Source organism: Solanum dulcamara, chromosome 1 (genome assembly GCF_947179165.1).
Source record: "Solanum dulcamara chromosome 1, daSolDulc1.2, whole genome shotgun sequence".
NCBI lineage: Eukaryota > Viridiplantae > Streptophyta > Magnoliopsida > Solanales > Solanaceae > Solanum > Solanum dulcamara.
This window is the reverse complement of record NC_077237.1, coordinates 62,703,110-62,721,492: the sequence shown is the minus strand read 5'-3', so window position 1 is coordinate 62,721,492 and position 18,383 is coordinate 62,703,110.

Genomic DNA, 18,383 nt, shown 5'->3' with positions numbered 1-18,383 from the left:
TAGGTGTAGTTTAGCTGTAGATTACTTTAATTAGTTGTTTCTACACTCGTGTGCATCTCATTATTTTACATTACTTTAGACTTTTTCTCTTGACCTTTGTTCCGTTCTATTTCCTCTTGTCATATTGCCTTTACTTTTCAAGCTCAGTCGGCCAATGATGCCTACTGGGTACCTGTTATTTTTGTACTCATAGTACACTTTGCATATATTTTCATGATGCAGGTCCGAGCACTAGTGGCCAGCGTTGATTTGAGCTTGGAGCGGTCTGATCCGGAGACGGGGGTGAACACTTGGCATTTTGTATTATTCTGGTGTCTATCTGTATATATAGACTAGTCTTTTATTTTTTAAGACATGTCTTGTTTCAGTAGTCCACTTTTAGGACTAGTACTCTTTTGTTTAGCTAGCTCTATACTAGCGACTTTCAGGTTCTGAGAGGAATCAATTGTATATATGTTCGTTTTGTTTTGTCTTCCGCTTATTTATGCTATTTATGTTAGAATTGCTTATTCCTGTTTAGTTTCTATCCTTAAACCCATTACTAAATATTCTGGGTTATGGGTTCGCTTACCTACCAGTGGGTTATAGTAGGTGTCATCATGACCTAAGAAATTAGGTCGTTACAAATTGGTATCAGAGTCCTAAGTTCACCGGTTTCACTTATACAAAGCTAACGTCTAGTAGAGTCCTGCAGATCGGTGCGAAGATGTCCGTTACTTATCTTTAGGAGGCTATAGGATGTCGTTAGGAAAATTTCTCATTTTTTCTCGCTTTCATGCAATGTATGTCTTATTGGATCTTTTAAATCATACTTGTTTCACTTTTTCGCAGGATGGCTTACACGCGACATAGCGACCGGGGATGATGCACTTGGGCCCTGCAGATAGAGCCTCAACTTGGGGTAGTAGTCAACCTAGAGGTCGTGCGAGTGATGCAGCACCGGCTAGTTATAGAAAGAAGGCTCCTAAGCTTGAGAAGGAGTCGTAGGCAGCATACATACCTCCACAATTAGTGGGGCCGGGACCAGCCCAACGACCACCCGCATCAGCTGCAGCACCAGAGCTTCATGCCATACTCACCCAAATTTCTTGCAGACTTGGTGATCGGTTCTCCAAGTTGGAGCAGGGCTCCATAACTGTCTCAGAGTACGAGGTGAGGTTCCATGAGCTGTCCCGCTATGCCACCATGATTTTATCCACGGAGGAGGTGAGAGCTTGTTACTTTGTGTATGGGTTACGATATAAAGTGAGAGTTGATACAGAGCATCTGGCTTTGGCAGACCATTTATTTCTGGATGTGATAGACCATGCCTGATCCATGGATCATATTCATCGTGAGGCCCAAGGGGAAGCGATAAGAGGCCTCGCTACTAGGGGAGCTAAAGCGAGTCCCAAACTTGAGGAAGGGACTCCTATGATAGGCCTCGTCAGAGATTTCACCAGGATCAGTCCAGCCGGCCTATTCAGGTGGCTCTACAAGCTTCAGATGGCAGCCAGCCCTATCATGGTAGTTCTAGTGTGGGCCAGAGCTCGAGGGGATCAAATTCACTCCCTTTCTACCACGGTCGGGTTATTATAGGGTGTTCAGCTTTGGGGTGTTATGACTGTGGCAGCTTAGATCATTGGTCCCGAGAGTGCCCCAGCGAGGGCGAGGGGCAATTGCACCAGTTTCTCCAATAGCTAGACCAGTGATAGCAGCGCCTCCTTTAATTAAAGGCAGAGTTTAGGAGCAGAGTCATCGGGGCATCGATAATGTACTAGAGGTGGAGCACGGGGAGGCAGGTTAGAAGGTAGGTCAGATGCACTGGGAAGATATGCTCAGTGTTATTTTTGTGCGGCTTCAGCGAGGGCAGAGGCTGAGGCATCTTTACAAGTACACTTCTATTATGCCACCAGCCTGCTACATGTTTATTTTATCCAAGATCCACTTATGAATATGTATTTGCCTATAATTCTTCCCGATTAGGTATGTGTCATGACCCAAAACCCGAGGTCGTGATGGAACACTTCTCAAAAACCCAACTCGATATGTAAGCCAAAAATTAAAATCATATGAGACTCCCAAAGGGAAGTCAGGCCACAAATAGATGCAAAATAAAAGACAACAATGAAATTATTCCAAAACATAGTATCATAAGTTTCAGAGCATTTAAATACAAAACTGAGTTTGAATACATAGTACAAGTCTCCGAATATAGAAAAGACTCTAAATAAAAGATGAATAGCAGCGATCTAAATCCCAAGATCTCACTACTGATCTGAATAGTAAATATCCACAAGAGAAGGAGATCAGCTACCGCGCAAAATACCCTGACTAGCATCTGCATCAAAAGGGACACAAAAGTAGGGATGAGTACAATCCACATGTACTCAGTAGGTTTAACCGACTGAGTATAAAGAATTAATCAAAAACTATGAAATAAACTAAAGAACACTTTCACCTGCACACAGAAAAGGCTTAACCGACTGAGTATAAGGAATTAATCAAAAACTATGAAATAAACTAAAGAACACTTCCACCTGCACACAGAATAGTCTCACTCCGACTACACGACCACCAATTTATATAGAACGGTGCGAATAAAATAAACACATAAATATAATTCAATAGCACAATTAAACAGATAGAACAAATATCACAGGTATCAATGCAATGCAATGCATTATTGTTATACCCCGCCCTTTTGTACATTGGAACATGTTTTGTTTTCTAAAAGATTGTCATGTGATCCATGTTATCTATGAAGTTCTATATGAGTAGCGATGGTTGGGAATAGGTCTAGAGGGATTTGGAAGGAGTTGGAGATAAATAATGAGTCGTGGTAATCAACCTACTTGCGTAAGCTACCAACTTGGATGTCTTACATAATTAAGCTACTTGAGTACATGTCGAACTTAAGTAGCAAGGATTACATAGGTTCTTAGAGTGAGACGAGATTATGAACCCACAGAAGAGGAATAAGGAGGTGATGCACCTACTTGGGTGGACCCCACCCCGCCACGTGGCAGCTAGGGGTGGATGCATAGATGAGGTGGCCTAATAAGGAATGGACACGTGTCACCCTTAGGGGTGCACCTACCCTTCAATAAGTTACCCGAGGCTAAGCAGTGTCCTCTACCCTTCAAGAAGTTACCTGAGGCTAAGCAACGTCCTTTGGAAATTGATTGGTCAAACTCTACCCATCAAGAGAATTACCCAAAGCTAAGTAGTGTTCTTTGGAAATTGATTGGTCAAGCTCGACCTTTCAAGAAGTTACCAAGGCTAAGCATTGTTCTCTTGACACTGAACGAGCTACAAACATTATTTTCTCTAACCAGATCTCCTCTAGTTAATTTTTTTTTTAGTACCATCATTTTTTAAATCACATTAGCCTATACTTCTCTATGCTTATGAGCTAACCATTTGATTTAGTTATGATAGAAGATTCGAGTATCAAAATCCTACAAGCAAAATAAGAGACAATTAGAAACAACTTTTCCTCCCATTTCGAAAGCATCATTATTTACTCTTCTATATCCACCAACTTGAGTCGTTTTATCTTTTTACACTGCTCACACGATATCCTGACTTTATATATTCGTCACTACTTAAGCCATTCTATATCTTCACATTATTCATATGACTTTATGTCTCAATCTTATCAATTCAAGCTACCATCACTTTTTATTTCAATCTCATACCGTTATTTTATTTTTTAGGAACTTTATTCGTTCCTAAATCTAGAACTACACACGACCTGAATCTCATATAACCAAAGATATGTAGGCGACTTAAAACCAAAGTCTCGGCCGCACCATTTTTACAAACCCATATCGTTCCTCCTGGTCACACAACGACCATCTTGTTAGTCGCTCATAATCGGCTACTCAGTCAACGTCTTTGCTCGATAACTCATCCTTCATCATTGAGAAAAGAAGGGCAGCTGTTGACACCCAATTTTGACCGACTTAAAACCCACTCTCGGACTGCTATTTGATTGAGTAAGTATTTTAAAACTTATCTATTTTTTATTTTATGTTTAAATCTTATCCAATTAATTGCACATCTTGGTATTCATAATTTACAAAATTTTATTATTTGTTGTTGTTGTTGTTGTTGTTGTTATTATTATTATTATTATTATTATTATTATTATTATCACTTATTTATTCATTTTTAATTTAGAATAAAGATTTGTATATAAGTTTCAAATTGTAAGTGTTTATTTAGTATGTAATATGTATACATTATATTATATATTGTGAAATATATTTCTTTTATATGAAAAAATATTACTTATTTACTTATTTATGTGTGTAGTATTTTTATTAATTAAATAGCAATTCATTTAATTTTCCTCCAAATTATTTAAATTATAGTCTTCTCTATTCAACTTAATTTCAACTCTAGCTAATTTTATTTAAATCGTGTCAATTTTAGTCAAATTATTTACATTTCATTTCAAATCTAGCCTATTTGAATCTAAATGTGGCTTAATCTTAAATCTCATTAGCCAATTTCAATCCTAGACATCCATTCTTTTTGATCCAACGACTGACATTGATTCCTCCAATTTAAATTTTTTAATAACCTAAGAAAATCCCAAAATCCTTAATTCCCCTATTATTCTTTATCTTCTCAAAATAAGAGAAGAGGCATCACTTCTCTCTCTCTAAAAACCATCGCCACACACTCACCATCGCCGCTCAACTGGTGAAGATCACTACCAAGCCGCCGCAACAACCCATTCCCTTCGTCGTCATTCCATCGACGGCAACCAAAGAGAAACCATATCTCCTTGTTCCACCTGTAAACCACTGAAAACCACTACTGCTCCTCTTCTTCCTCCACTCCCATCTCTCTTCGCTGACAAAGATCCACCGGAGAAACCCCCCTCGACGCCACTCCATCTCTGGCGAGAGACAACAAGGGCCGAAGCACCGCCTCCCTATTCTCCTTTCTCTCCCCTCATTTCTATCTCTAATGAGAAAGCCGTCGTTCCTCTATCTCCAAGTACCAGCGAGCCGTACAACCAGCAACTAAACGCCACCCTCTCCGAGTTCGGCTAGCGGAAACAAAGATCCCATTGCCATCTCCTTACAGATCTTTCCCTGGTAACACTTTTCTAAATATTTGAGTGCTATGTTATTACTTCAATTCTTATTATTTTCTTCAAAACATATTCTAAGTATGGAATTTGTTCCTTTGCTTATGGTTTCCCATGGTTGGTTTTTCTGTTATGTTCTTACATAAGTTGTGTTTTAGCAACTGATAATCTTCCTCCCAGCTCTTTAGTTCATATAAAATTATCTATTTTAGTTTTATCGAAGTGTCGGTGTGAGAATGCATCTTAATTTTCTAGTTGGATTCTAGTAATTTTTACTAATTTGTCTGAATATTCATGATTTTTGATTTACATGCTTAACTTTGGTGATTTAGCACATCATTTTGTGATTTATTTTCATGTGAATATAAGGTGATTCATCTTTACATGTTTAGCATCTTTGACTGTGATATAAAATTATAATTTACTGATTATATTTAGCCGACGCGACCCCGGTAGTACCACCTACCCAAGAGTTTTCAAAAAGGGATTATGTGTATTTATATGTAAATATTTATATGCTTATATTTAATCAACATTGTCACTTATATGTAAATTCCTATTGTTAAGGTCCGTTGGAGGCACCGTCTAGTCGAGGAGGCTACCTGGGAAACCAAGCAGGAGATGCAGAGCTGTTCCCTGGCTTATTTTACACTTTAGGTACTTTTTGACTCTTACTTTTGCAGACGAAAGTCCTTTTTAGTAGTGGATGTTGTAATGACCCTCCAGGTCATTTTTACCTTAATGCCTCATTTTCTTCGTTTAGAGCATTCATGTAATGACCACAAGTCATTTATGACTTTATCGCATTGACTGTTTGGTTGCTTGGTCATTCATTTGGGTTTTAAGCCTGTTTCCCTATTTTGGAGCTTTTATAGCTTAAAAAGTTGATTTCTGTCGTTACTTCAAGTAAACAACTTGAAAATGTAATTCAGACAGTTCCATCAGCTTTAGGATAACCAAATTAGGCTAGTAGCATAGTCGACATGAGTATCGAGGCAATCAGTGTGAGTTTGAATCCATTTGGTTTTTTAGCCGTTGAAATTTGGCCTAAGGTTGAATTTGGTCAAATTTCTTAGAAAACACACTCGGATAAAAAATCCATCAGCACAGTTAGTTTCAGAATGTTAAGTTTTATCTTGAATGACCTTTTGTTCTCTTAACGAGGCTTCTTGTCTAATTTCGAGGGCCGTGATGGAATTTGGCTAAAAATATCACTTGGGTGTGGGACCTATTTTGTTAAAATGACCTCATATGGGAATTTGAAATACACCATTGAGTCCAAAATATCAAATTTGGTGGGGTAGCATAGTTCATTTTCTCACATAGGATTGTGAACCAATCTTAAGCACCTTATTGGAGAGTTGGACAATGCCAAAGTGAATATTGCAGTAGCTGCTGGTGCAAGGGAATTTCCCCCTTTATGTTCATGAGCTCCTTGGACAACGTTCACGAAGTAGAGACCCTTTTCTCTCTATATTCGCGGGCAACTGGACGCGTTCGCAGAGGCCTGATGGTTGCTTCTCAGCATTTGCCGGACAGGCTCTACATTCACAGAGGCTTGCTTCTTCCTTTTTCATATTAGCATAGAGACCTCTATGTTCGCAGAGGTCTAGCTTGTTCTTCTCTGCGATCGAGGTCTACTATGGACGCATTCGCAGAGAGCAAATTCATGTTCTTTTAATTAAAGACCAAGGACAAACTCAGCTCATTTGAGCTTTTTTAAGATGCAATTTTGAGAGCTATACTCGTCCAAATTTGGTGATTCGAAGTACTGTACGTCTATAATCTTCTTGGCTTTCTGGGTGATTAGTCGGGTATCATTAGGGAAGTGTCTTTTGAGGTAAATTCTCGTTTGAACCTGCTGACCTAGGTTTATTTTGGTGCTATAAATGGTGAAATTGCATGTAGTATTTCCTGCTGATTCAAGCCCCGAGTTGTGTTCCATTTTGGAACACAAGTTTGGGATAGTGTTTAGGACCCTTTTACGAAGTTAATTTCGAAATTATTAGAGCGGTTCCCATATTTCCACTATTGACTATGAAATTGGTCTGTCTCTGATTTTAGTAATCTTAATGTGAAAACGACCGTAATAATGTTTTATACCATTTTTTGATAGCGTAGTAGTGTTCAAAGGCCGTTAGGAAGGGTAAAGCTCTAGTTCTATGATATTAGAGCAAGCATGATCGGCCTATAGGTAGGCTGGTTTTCCCTTCTTTGGATTGAGCTTGAGAATTTAATTGTGTGTTGATTAGTTGGAATTTGGGATTAGGTAGTATTGAAACATGCTTAGACATTTAAAAATCATGTTTTAAGCCTTTCTAGGATTTTATTGGGTTTTTGTGAGCATGCTACTTGTCTTGTTGATTATCCATGCCTTGTGGTGTAATTGTATGCTCGTTTTATCATCTATTTGAAACATATTCGGCCTTAGTCTAGGTTTGACTAGAGTTTCCCTTAGAAATGCATTATTTGGACTCGATAGGCCTTAGTTTTCCCTTGATGTTATTTGGCCATCTTAGATCATTGTAGACTAGTATAGAAGACTTAAGTTTGATTGTTTGGGCCTTAGTTAGGTGGTACGAATTTCAGCAACGACACTATGTTCGGTTCTGCATTTCAGGAATTATTTAGGATTCAGCTCAGATGGTTTTATTGATTGAGTAAGTGTGGACAGCAATCCACAGAGTTTCATAATTATTGACCTTTGGGACTACCTGCAGTAGCTATATTGAGCAACTTTGTCAGGCATTTGGATTCAAGCTTTGGCCTCGACTATATTGACACGTTTTACTAATATCCGGTTAGAGGTATGGCCTCGGTCATTTGGATCCTTATAAAGAGCATCTAGTTAGAGGTTTGACCTTAGTTACCTGACACTTGATCAGTTACTCGGATACTTCTGATGAGCATCTGGTTAGAAGTCAGGCCTCCGTACTATCAGGTTCTCCTAGATTGGTTGGAGGTTTTGGTTCTATATTACACTCTTCGGTCTTGGTTCTCAATTTCAGTTCTCACTAGTTTTTGACATTCTGTGCACTCGTCACCTTATGGGGGTCCGGTCAGGTTTTTATTTAAACTTGCGCAAGTATGTGCCTTCTAGGCTTATGAGGGTCTAGTTAGGTGTATTTTAGCTATATATTACTTTAGTTTTTCTTTCTACACTCGCGTGTATCTCATTACTTTACTTTAGACTTCTACTCTTGAACTCTGTTCTGTTCTATTCCCTCTTTTCATATTGCCTTTACTTTTCAAGCTCAGTCAGCCTATGATGCCTACTTAGTACCTATTGTATTGGTACTCATACTACACTTTGCATCTGCTTTTGTGATGCAGGTCCGAGTATCAACAACCAACATTGATTCAAGCTTGGAGCGGTCTAATCCGGAGACGGGGGTGAGAACTTGGTGCTTTGTACTATTCTAGTCTCCATCTATATATATAGACTAGTTTTTTTCTTTTTGAGACAGGTCTTGTTTCAGCGGTCCACTTTTGGGAATTGTACTCTTTTTTTAGCTAGTTCTTTACCAGTGACTTCTAGGTTCTGGGAGGGATCAGTTGTATAAATATTTATTTTGGTTGGTCTTCCGCTTATTTATGCTACTTATTTTAGAATTGCTTATTCCTTTTTAGTTTCTACCCTTAAATCTATTACTAGCTGTTCCGGGTAACGGGTTGACTTATCTACTGGTGGATTATAGTAGGTGCCATCTTGACATGAGAAATCCGGTCGTGACACAATGTATGCAACCATTGATATTTAGATTAAAACTTCAAGACAACAATAGATTGATCTATAGCAGCTGATGCTAGAGTTATTTAATCACTACTTATTAAGATTTACATTAACGTCTTGCACACACACCCCTAACTAGAGATTTAGCCACTCATAAATAATGTAATAGAAGATATACCAACAAAGGTATATTCTATGAAATTCATCAATAGTAACAAAATTCGAGTCCAAGCTTGGATAAGTATAGTATTCATTCTCTTCTTGAGCAAGCAAAGACTTCTACAATATCTATTTTTCTATCTTTACTTTGCAGTAATGAAAGCTTAATAGAAATCTCCCAATTTGGAAGATGATAATAGTACATGATTTCATTTTCCAATTTTCTCCTTGGAACCTTCCAAAGGAAGCCTCTTCAGTGTCAAGTATGTTTAAGCCCCTAAACTTCCATGTCTTACTAGCATTGTACCAGCGGAACGCCGATGGAGAAGTGTCTAGCTCCGATTAAGACACAGCTTTATTGTTCTCCATTTCAGCGATACCTGCATTTGGGCCAGTAAAACGCTGATACACATCTATCAGGCGCAGATGCTTCTCCTATTTTTTGTCGACATTCGACATATTTTCATCTATTTGATATTTGGTTTTGCAGAAATGACATTTGGGCCTAGACAGCATTATGAAAAGTGATGGAGGTGCTTACGATGGGCGTGACAGGCGGCACCATGCATTGGTGCATTGAGTCTAGGGCGATGGGGGACATGTTAGGGCATCAGGAGGAAGGAGATGTTTAATATTATTTAGAGTGATTGGAATTATGGATGTGATCATACTAGCATTAATGCACCATATCCCATCAGAACTCCGATGTTGGAAGTCGGTTCCTTTCTAGTGTGTTTTAGTAATTTTTCGTATCAAATCCTTCAATATTTATTTTCCAAGAAATGCCTGCACACAAGAGAACAAAGGCCTAAATTTCCCTTCATTGGCAATGAAATATAGAAATAATTCATGAATAAAAGTCTAATAAGTTGGTGAAATACCAATTCATCAAACCCCCAACTTGAACTATTGCTTGTCCTCAAGCAAAACATTCACATAGCATATGATTAACGCTCAACCACACACGAGATAAGATCTGCACAACTATGAACTATGACTCAAACTACAACAATAAAAGATTCAAAACAAAAGACTCTATAGATAAACACAACTCACAAATTTTTCACCATCACTATAAGGCAAATGTTATCTTCTTTTGAAATCATTTTTCATTCAAAATCAACTTTTCAAGCAACATCTAGGGATGGTATTTCATTTAAGAACAAATTGAAAGCAACTCAATCCAATGGCATCAACCTTCAAGGTTTGCCTAAGGATTCACATAATTTATCACATTCATGAAGCTCAATTGAAATAAAGACCTCACACTTACTTCACTTGAAGGATGTAATGCCACTCACACAAGAGAAAATCTCACTCACAATCATGACTATCACATCAAGGGATTATAAATCATACAAATGGACTCACTCTCATTAAGGAATCAAGCACAAACACATTGAACCATATGTCTATCTAGTATGGAAATCGTCACTAATGTTGATTGACAAAACTTAGAATCACCAAGGGACTTGCAGGTTAAACTTAGGCTCAGGCAAATGGTTGGATATCATTTGGTCAAAGTGACTTAGAAACCTCCCTAATTCTATCACATCTCGCTTTGAGCATACCACTCATATCATCGACTTGTTTTTACCTTAACCCCCATTTTTCTTTTCACATGAGGCATGTGCTCAACATGAGCTAGTACTGAATTTTTGTTTACCTTTCTTTTACTCTTTCATTCATGAATTTCCTAAGCATTTTTCAATTGAAGCTTATGATACTCTAAACACTTTTTAGCTTATTCCTTTTTCATATTTTAGTGCACACACTGTCATGACCCAAAACTACCCCTAGTCGCAATAAGGTGCTTAGAGCTACAAGTAACCTCAACCTAACCCATGGTTTGGCATGACATTAATATTTAAACATATAACTAGAAACATCTGATGTGGAAGCTAAATCTGATAGATATAAGAAATCCAAACAACTGAATAGGCATATCGATATCATTCAAACATTACATAGTTGAAAACTAATATCTGACTCTTTCTGTCGGCTATTTGAAAGCCTTTACTATGATAAGTTGATGAGACAAACCCCTAGCTAACTCTAACTATCTAAAACTGAATGGCTAAAATGATAAAAATAAATGTAGGGCCACCCTCTAAAGATGAGAACACACAAACACTACGACTAAGTTGATAGGAGATTGTACAAACCGTGAGTTGGATACTAAGCATCTAAAATTATATTAAAAGAGAATTATAATGTATTAAAGCACCTGGGAATGTTAGTCAATGTTCATGTTCAAAGTAGTAACTACTCATCCTTTAGCCTACGTTACAACCCGCAAAGTCCTATTTGATCTTGAACTTTCATATTCTTATATTGGTAGAGAATTATACTAAGGTCAAGCCTATGGTTTATCTTGTGGTGCATCAGAATTTAATTTTGGAGAGTGAACAAAAATTCTATTCTTACACCCATTCTTGTGAGAACTTGTATACTTGTGAATGATAATGGGTGACTCTCTTGTGGTGAGGTCACATGTTTAATGAAGGATAGATGATATATATGATTTTTTGAACAAGTAATATGCATGAGTTTGCTAAGTTATAGAGTCAATTCTTGAGGTTAGAAGGTTTGAAGATAGTTATTTGAGTCATTTTGATATTGTAACATGCTTGTTGTGACATATGCCATCTATGCTAGTCATTAGAGTCTAATATTGAAGGCCTTGTGTTGAATCTTAGGTGTGAATATGTGGATTTGTTCGAGGAAAAATAAATTTGTATGTGGGGTGGTGATCTTAGGTGTATTTATGCGCTTAAGAGCCAAGACCCATGTTTTAGCTAAATTTTAAAGTAAATACCATATTATTGATAATATTTTAAGTATATTTATGTGTTTTTACTAACCAACGTGATTAGGTTCTTATATGTAGGAGAACGAGTAAAATGAATATGAAAAAGGTCAAAAATGGAACTTGCGATGAAATGGAAGCTAAAAGCTTGAGGATGGAGAGTTAATTTTGCAAGAACACTATTTTTGAGTAGCTTTGTGTCGTAGAGTTGGGCAGGAGATTTTGTCACAAGACCAAATTTCACAATAGTAGAGTCCGTACTGGTGGCGCATCACATACCTGGGACCTTATTTTTGGTTGCGTCTTTCCAACTCTATAAATAGATACGTTTTGTTATTTTTAGGGGTCGTTCTTTTTCTATTTTTTGGGGGACATTGTGGATGAATGGGAAGGCCTTTTTTAGGTTTCTTACTTGTCTCTTTTCATTAATTTAATTTGGGTATGAATTCTTCAATTCATACAAGTGTTATTGGAATCATTAGCGGCTAAAATCTTGTTCTAGGGTTGTAGCTACGAGTGATGGGTTAATGTTAGTTTCTTTGGATGAAGATTGGTTATAATTTAAGGTTATTCTTATATCCTTGATTTTACTATTTTAATGCTTATCTACCATTAGAATATATTTGTTGTCTATTCTTGAACACATGAGAGGAATAGAGGGATAGAATGTGGGATGTAAGTAGTGTGTTCATTCTGGATTAAACTTAGAGTGTTTTGTAACTAGGATAGGGATATATATAGTATACCGTATTTGGTTACGAAATAAGAAGATAGCTTAATGCTCCATAGTTGGTTCATGTTTATCCCCGCTCAACGATGTAGTTAGACTGTCAATTGTGGTCGGCGATTAGAGATTGGGAGACCATAATCGTATAATTAACCTTGTAAATCAATAGCTTAATAGCCTATCAAATTCTAAAGAAAAAGATATTATGCCTGAGCTCATGCTAGGCTGTATCCTTGGGATTTTCCCCAATTTGTAAGTCTATTTCATTATTTACTTCTTGCACTTCTTTTCTTAGAATTACCACTCACACTCTTTTACCTCACTTAAATAAATAATTAGATTTAATATAATTTAGTAGGATAGTTAATCAACAAGTCCCTGTGGGTTTGACACCCGATTTCTAAAAAGAGCCACTTTATTACTTGCATGACTGCGCACACTTGTGTGTGTGAATTTGGATGCAATATAGATTCTAGTACGAGTTCTCACCATTGATTATCCCTTGTGTGGAGCAGCTATTGGATTCGGAGATTTGGGGTGAGCTCCTGACGTCCGGACTAGCCATTCCCCCTCTATTTCAACCGGAGCTTCTTTATTTTGGTTTCGAAGACAATTGTGTATTATATTGTCATTGTACTCCTATTTTTGATTAGTTTCTCAAATACCAACTGATACCAGGTCTTGGGGTGTATTTTATGTATTAATGATTCTCTCCCTTTCCTTTGCTTTTAATTATATTTATTATCTAACATTCTTCGCTTCTATGTGATAGCCCGTTGTCTCAGCCTCTAGGGTATGAGTTCGGCTTACCTACTGGTGGGATGTATTATGTGCCATCATGGCCTGGGATTTTGGGTCATGACAATAATAAAGTGAAAAAAGACTAAAACAACCTTGAAAGAAAAAATATCAAAATAATCCACGAGGGCCATCTACGGTATGTGATTCCATCTATAGTCCATAGATGTCATCCATAGAATCTATCAAATTACCCATTCTCTAAAGTTAAATCTATAGCTTGTGGTTTCATCTATGGTACGTATAATGGGTCTATAAATGCAAGCAAGTAGAAACATTAGCTAAATTTTCCTGCACATCATTCCATAAGTTCTATCAATAATCCATAGTCTGATCCATGACCTGTGGTTTGAGTTTATGAAAATCAATTTGAAAACCAAGTCTTTGAAGTTGATATAAAGTCTGTGGTTCCTTTTACGACTCGTAAATTACATCCATAAATCCTAAAATTCTAAAACCATAAATTTCTTAACTTTTCATAATCTGTTAGGTGTGGTCTTATTTGGTCTTAGAATTTCTGAGGTGTTACAATATCCCCCCCCCTTGAGAATATTTGTCTTTGATTAAGCTGAATAGTGTAGGGAAAGAGCTACAATCCCTAAACTAAAAGCTAATCACTGAAAACAGGTGTAGTGAATGACTGTAGACTGAAACATGAAGACTGGACTGATTTCATGAACATGCATGCATTCTAAGACATAAATCTAAATAGAGTACTATGGAGGAACTATTATCTCATGCTGGAACTAAACTAGAATAAAAGAGGTGGTGGTGGTGGTGGTGGTACTTGGCCATCATATATGCTTCTGCTTCCCAAGTAACTCCCTCAACTTGTTGATTCCTCCAAAGAACTTTCACTGAAGCAACTTTCTTATTTCTTAATTTATGAACCTGATGGTCAAGAATTTCACTTGGAACCTCTTTATAAGACAGACTATCCTTCACACCAATACTCTCTAAGGGTACAACTTAGGTTGGATCACCAATGATCTTCTTCAATAATGATATATGAAACACTAGATTAACTGAACCTAACTTTGCAGGTCGATTAACCTCATAGGACACATCTCTAAAATGCCTCAAGATCCTATAAGGACCTACATAACGAGTCCTGGGCATCCCTTTCTTACCAAACCTCATCCCCTTTTCATGGGTGAAATTTTTAGATATACCAAATCATCAATAATAAATTCAATCTCTTGTCTTCTTATATCTGCATATGACATCAATATACTCTGAGTTGTCCCTTTAACCTACCTCTAATAAGCTGAACTTTCTCCATAGCCTTGATGAACTAATTCAAGCCCTATGTGTGATGACCAACCCGGTCATTTTTGAGTTAATGCCTTCCTTTCAATATTTAGAGCATTTATATAGCGACCCCAAGTCATTTATGACTTGCTAGCACTGACTATTTGGTTGCATGGTTGTTCATTTGGGTTTTATAACCATTTTCTTGTTTTGGAGCTTTTGAAACTTAAAAATTTGATTTTGGTCATAACTTTAGGTAACAACCTCAGAATAGAATTCTAACAATTACATCAGCTCTGAAATGACCAAATTAGTCTAGTAGCATAGTCGGCATGAGTATCAAGGCTTTCGGTGTGAGTTTGGATCAGTAGGCATTTTAGCATTTGAAATTTAGCTAAGTTTGAATTTGGTCAAGATTCTTGCAAAATGAGCTAGGATGAAAATTCCATCAATGTGGTTAGTTCTGGAATATTGAGTTTGGTCTACAACGATCCTCCGTGTACCTCTTGAGGCTTTTGATCTAATTCCATGGCCCGTTATGGAATTTTACTAAAATTAGGACCTACTGTTTTTAAAAATGACCTCGTATGAAAATTTTGACTATGCCATTGTGTCCAAAAATTCAAATTTAGTGGGGTAGCATATATCGTTTGCATGTACGGGGTTCCGAATGAATCTCGAGCACCCCATCGGAGACTTGGCCATTTTCCAAAACACAACTCATGTTGCTGTATCTGGTGACGTCGCTAAAGCAACTCTTGGTCGCTAAAGCGAGGGGCCCTTTTGGGAGGGTGTCGCTAAAGCAACTGGATGGTCACTAAAGCGACAGAGTCCTCACTTTGCTGAGGCCCGCCTCTTTGAGGTGGTTGCTTAAACGACCTACTTGGTCACTTTTGCGAACCTTAAGGATTTATTTGATGCTCGAATTTCAGTTATTTTCTCCAACTTCGAACATAGTTTCTCTCTCATTTTAGCTTGAAATTTTGTGATTCAAAGGAAAATTTGAGCGTAATTTTTAGGGGAAGATGTTGGGGACTTCAAAAAGTAGTTGAGAACTTTCATTTGAGGTAAATTTGAGTTAGAACCCACTATCATTGTTGAGTTTAAGTTTTAAATTGTGACATTCTTGCATATCTAATTTTCCCATATTTCAAGCCCCGAATTGTGTTCGAGGAGCTAAATGAGACCTTTTTATGAAGTCAATTTTAAAATTACTAGAGCAGTCCCATATTCCCGCTTTTGGCTCCAAAATTGGACCGTCTTTGATTTTAGTAAATTTAGTGTCAAAATAATCCAATTGATGTTGTGTACCTATTTTTGATAGCATGGCAGCATTCGGAGGCCATTGCGGATCATACTTAGTCATAGCTAGGGTTATCATTAGCTATTTTGTATACTCACAGGGGCTTATGGGGGTCCGTTTGGTTTATTTTCATTTTAATTGCGCACGATTATACCTTCTGGGCTTATGGTGGTCCAATTAGGTAATATATAGTTTCTTTTGTTTATCGCTATATTCCAACTAGATTATTAGGTGTATCTTTAGACTTTATGCTATTGTACTATTCTTTTGACCTTTAGCTACCATTATTTCCTCACTTTTCTTTATGTATTTGATTTCCAAGCTCAATCATCCAATGATGCCTACTAGGTACCTATTGTTTTTGTACTCATGCTAATCTCTGTATTTGTTTTTCCTAATACAGATCTGAGTGCCAGGCAACAATGTTGATATCTAGCTTTAGTGAGGACTTACAGATCCAAAAGGTAAGTTGATGGGATCCTAGTTTAACTTTTTTCTTTCAATTATATATTTTTTGGCTACTCTTTTTTATTTTAGACAAGTCTGTATTTATTTTTGTATTTTGGAACTTGAACTCGTATTAACTTCCTCATACCTCTGTCCACCAGGCCGTGGGATTATATCTTGTATGATTGTATATATTTATGTTGTTTCCTTTTTTCCATTGTGTTTTCCTTTATATTGTTACTATCTTTTGGTTTATTGTTGATTCTTCCCAATATGCCTGTTACATGTAATTTTGGGACATGTGTTGCCGTATAAATCAGTGGTTGTTGGTACGTGCCATAATGACTCAAGTTTTTAGATTATAACAAAGTTGGTATCAAAGACCCACGTTCTCCAGTGTCGTTGGTACAAAGCTAATGTCTAGTAAAGTCTTGCGGATTAGTTAAGAGACATTTGAATCCTATCCTTAGGGGGTTATGGGACATCGCTAAGAAGATTCTCTCTTTAGGTCAATTATCATATGTTTTATTGTGTTATTTGGTTTTTTGAGTCTTACTTGTTTCACTCTTTCACAGGATGACTCATATGCGTGGTTCAACAATATGGGGTGATAGTCTCGGGCCCACAGATAGAGCCCTATCTAGGGGTAGATAATGACCCTGAGGTCGAGCACAAGGTAAAACAAAAGATTATGATGGGGTTAGATATGTGACACCTGATACAGTTGTGGAGCCACAACCAACTTTTTTCCCTCAATAGTCAGTGGGGCTGAGACCAACCTAGCCACCACCCAGACTCGCTATGGACCCAAACTTACAGGCTGCTATTACTCAGTTATTAACTGGGTTAGGGGGTATGTAGTATGCCCCAACTCTAGTTTTGACAGTGCCGTTGGTTTAGACGATAGTAGTGGCTCCCTTAGTTGAGATTCCACCAGCACCTATCGCTGCACAACTAGTTATCGCACTAGGAGCTATGCTGTTACAGGAGGAGAAGATGTTCAACTTGTGTTTGAGACTTCTCTAAGGTTTTTTTGTGGATGTAAGAAATGATGCCCATGAGTTTTCTAATAACCAGCCAGAAGAGGTTGTATAGTTTAGGGTTGGTAGAATCTAGATGTGGAGACATTATTGCATATCAACTTTATGGACTAGCCAGGCAGTAGTGGCATTTGTATATGGAATTTAGACTAGTTTGGTCATCTCTCTCTCCTTGGAATAAGTTTTCGTATGCCTTCTCGGCTAGGTTTATAACAAGGAGGATCAAAAATAAACTCCAAGATCATTTTTCTAGGTTGGAGCAGTGATCTATGACCGTGTTGGAGTACAAGGAAAGATTCCCTGAGCTCTCTAGGCATGCTACCTTGATTCTACCTACAAAGAAGGAGAGGGTTTGTTTCTTCATCTATGGGTTGAGGTTTCAGTTGTCGATTGAGATTGAGTCTATGGTTTCAGTGGGCATATCCTTCTTGCATATTGTTGATCATGCCCATACTATAGAAGAGTTTCATCACGAGTCCTAAGAAGGCAACGATAAGAGGGCTCGCTACAAAGGAAACTATAGTAGCTCCAAGTCTAGGGGTAAAGGACTCTTATGACAGAACTTGCCAGTGCGACACTCAAGACCTCACAAGGTAGTAGTATAATCCTGGTAGTATCGACACTGGTCAGAGTTTGAAAGGCTCATATTTGGGTTCAACAAGATATAGTGGTAGATCTTCTAAGGGTTATTTTGACTGTGGTGAGCTTGATCAATGGTCTAGAGAGTGTCCCTTTATAGGGATAATAACACCTACTCTATAGAAATCTCAACCAATTTCAATAGTAGCACCTCCAGCTAGAGGTGGTGCCTAGGGTTAGGATTGCAGGGGTGGCAACTAGAGAGCGTGAGAAGGACCCTGGGTAGGTAGGTCATGTTATATTCTATATTTTTGTACATTGGACTATTCGTGAGCTACTGAACATAAATTCAAGGATTTTTAATTTCGAATTTTAAAATGGCATGACTTGTTTGTAATCAAAGTGGAAGCCATCCAAAAAAATATATTTTTAAGTTATGTTTTCAGGTGAT